Below are 3,473 nucleotides of genomic sequence, written 5' to 3' on the forward strand. Positions count from 1 at the left end.
ACACACACACACACACACACACACACACACACACACACACACACACACACACACACACACACACACACACACACACACACACACAGATATATATATATATATATATATATATATATATATATATATATATATACGACACATAAGGGACTTACACACCTACACAATGCTTCGTGAGCAAACAACATACAGACACACTCATACACGTAAAAGCACAATGCACAGCGCGTGGATATTGCAGCCACATTTAGAAGAAGAGGCTTGGGCTCCATAACAGACAGCAACATAAGTTACACCACCTAACCCTAGTAACCTTCTTACCTTGAAAACTGGTTCCTTGGAGTAATAGTACGGCTCGTCTTGGACAAGGAATGGCATCGTCTGCATCATGGTTTTCCGGGGAACTCTCATTCTGTAATTATCACTATTTCGACAGAATAAATGTTCGGAATTAAATTTTATTATTGATTCGGGAATATCAGGAATTGTTGAGCGATATGTAGATAGCTAACAGAATATCTAAATATATAGAACAGTAAAATGACTACTTGGCTCCTCGTCCCCTGGCGAAGGTCGCTGCCAGGCAAGTCTCCAGCGAACAGTTGTCGTACAGACGTGGTGGAGTGAGAATACGCCGCTCGCTTAAAGGAAAAGTTGTGTGGTATTTTGTGTCATAACTCCGGATTCCTTAGAGGAGCTACAGATCTTGGATTTATAATATAGATCTTTAAAGGTAAGTGTTTGTTGTTTCTGTTTATTTCTTATTTGTTTATGTTTTTTTCTTTGTTTGTTACATACATGTTGAATGAAAGGGAAAGTTTTAGAGAACTTGCTCCTCCGTCTCTCCGCTTACACTGTAATTTATTTCTCGATACATTGGCGCCTCGTGTCTTGCTTGACACGTCCTGCGTCATTTGGTATTGTTAAAGATGTAACTTTTTTCTCGTGACCTACAAAATAGACGACATGGTGAAATTTGCCCGACCACAAAATCACAGCCTTACGAAATTTCCCTCGGGCTCAAGGACAAAGAATGATATACGAAGAAGGATGCGAAGAGCAGTGAAGAAAACTAGGAAAAGAAATTAAAGAACACAAATAAAAAAAAGCACTTTCCTTGCTCCAGAAAACTGTTACAGATCCCTGCCACACCAACCCACGAGGTGAATCACCCTCTCTGTAGCAGGAGGATTCCTTATAAAGAGGTCCGTATAGTGTGCATCACGTGATCGAAAAAGGTCTCCGCATGGTCTGGCTGTCACCATCCTTTCGTGGCGTCGTATGGGCGCGATGCTGGTTGGAGTGGTAGAGAAGTGGAAGGAGGGGGGGAGGGGGCTAGTGGAAGGGGGGAGGCTTGTGGAGGGAGGTCTAGTAGAGGGGGGCGGGGCAAGGAATGTTTTTCATGCTGAACGCGAGCGGTGTTGTCGCCATGAGTTCATGTTACCGTGTTTATTTGTTTGTTTTCTGTCTATGGGTCGAATTTTGCCTCGGGTATAAATGTGGTCTTAGAGAGGGAGTTAGTGCGGTGCTACAGTTGGTAATATATTTATAATTGAACGTTTTTCAAGAATGTTTATTTTAATTCCAGATTTGATGCGTTGAAGTGGGTGTGCACTAGGGTGCGGGTGCCAGCTTAACGGGGTTACGTGTCTGCGTGAGGGAGGTGCGGGTGCCCTAGTGGCCTGATAATGCATCTGCAGATGACATTAGCGTAATGTTGTAATTCCTTTGGGCTATTCTGCACTGAGTCTCTAGTTTATGACCGGACGTCTCTAGCGATACAACTTAGCTGCTATACTACATGGCAAGAATCTCTCTATGGGTTAATCTCCGACTATTAAACCTTTCCCTTCATTTTTTGTCCATAAACGTCTTGGGCAGCTTCCCCTACCAGTTGCCACAGGGAGCTTCCTTTTGTACGCACAATACACGTGGGAATATGTACGGTTGTTCACATGCTCTGGTATGGCGAGCGAGATATTTCCCATGGAATTAGCTGCAATTTTCTCTTTTTTTCGCGAAATTCGTTACATCCTAAACATTGCACAGATGTAGCCTTGCAGAATAAACAAACCAAAAGGTAAAGTAAAAACGTGATGCAGGTTCATGCTGGGTCACATGGTTAATTCAAGTACGTTGCGTGAGTAACGCTTTGGAAAATCAATGTTTATTGGATATGTCTTCCTCTCTTCCTTTACGCTCCGAAAATACCTTATGAGTAACCAGTGTGTATAAGAGGAAGTGGTGATGAGAATGGTTGTTAAAATCTTTAATTAGCTTCATCACTCATAATTTAATTTCAGTTCGCTTCTAATTGTAATTCTGTTTCGCGAGTTCGCAATGATTGGCATCTGCCTTGCCTCATTTATGACTAACAGACGCATTTAAACTGGTATTTCCAGCATCTCGAACCTCGGAAAAAATGGCTTGGTTAGTGTATGAGTGTGTGTGTTTTGTTTAAGATTTGCATTTGTTTGTCGAACTTCAGTAGCTTGATATTAGTTGAAATAATAGTAAGAGAAGTAATAATAATCGTTAGCACTAATCGTAGTCATAATCCAGTCGAATAATTTATGTGTATATTAATTAAAGTGTCGCTATTAATCGTACCAGAATAAAAGCGCCTATGGAGAACATTCAGCTGATGTTCACCACGCATCACACAGATCCAGCAACCTCAGGCCACCAGATTAGGTGGCGATAACCTGTATACCACGAGGGACGTCCGGCAACTATTTCTGTTGACGCTCCGTGCTGCGCCAGTCCTTGTCCCTTATTTACTTCCGTGTATAACCATTGTGGTTATGCATTATTCATGGCTGGCTGTGTTGGCCATACAAATCTTGCTCCACGACGGGGATAGGGGAAGGGGGCGAGGGGAGGGACGTGGGCGAAGGGGGGAGGGGTTGAGATCTCGATGGCGTTCCTTTGTGTTCATTGGTTTCTGTTGCCGGGGATATGTTTGGTTAAGCTGTTGAGTCGCCGTGTTTGCTTGTGTGATTCCCTTTATGGTGCAGAATTATCGGTATCAGTTTGGCGCCATGTGATCGATCCGTGAACGGTCGGTGAATCAGGCTCCGGTTTCCCCTTATACCTTTCCTCTTGCTTGTTTCCCTGGACATATTTTCGCGTCGTCTTCACCTCCTCACTTTCTCATTCCCCTGTCGTCTTCCTCCCTATCCCTCTTTTTTTTTCTTTCCTTCCGTTTTTGCAGGCCCTTCCCTTCCTCTTTTTCCCCTTTCCTTCTTTCTCTTTCTGCCTTCCTCCTTCCCCTATTCCTCCGAGCCCTACCTTTCCACCTTCACCTCCTATTCCCGTACCCTTTCCCCCTTCCTTCTCTCCCCGTTCCTCCGTGCCCTACGTTTCCTTTCCCCTTTCCCCTTCCTCCTTCCCCCTTTCCCATTCTTCCCTCTTCCTTCCTCCTTCCTCCTTCCTCTTACCTCCTCTCTCCATTCCCACCTTTCATCCTCTCCCCT

At 44.1% G+C, this 3,473-nt stretch overlaps 1 protein-coding gene across 3 annotated transcripts in view; it reads left to right on the forward strand.

Moving 5' to 3' along the window:
* Window positions 1-597: 597 nt before the first annotated feature.
* LOC125036089 (phospholipase D gamma 1-like) overlaps window positions 598-3,473 on the forward strand; it is a 219,103-nt gene continuing 216,227 nt past the window's right edge. For 2 of the 3 annotated variants that reach the window (XM_047628481.1, XM_047628480.1), the window contains exon 1: window positions 598-730. The gene's annotated coding sequence lies outside the window, so the exon portion shown is untranslated. The remainder of the gene's footprint in view (window positions 731-3,473) is intronic. The other variant, XM_047628485.1, reaches the window with a different exon arrangement.

This window comes from Penaeus chinensis, chromosome 20, assembly GCF_019202785.1.
Source record: "Penaeus chinensis breed Huanghai No. 1 chromosome 20, ASM1920278v2, whole genome shotgun sequence".
Lineage (NCBI taxonomy): Eukaryota > Metazoa > Arthropoda > Malacostraca > Decapoda > Penaeidae > Penaeus > Penaeus chinensis.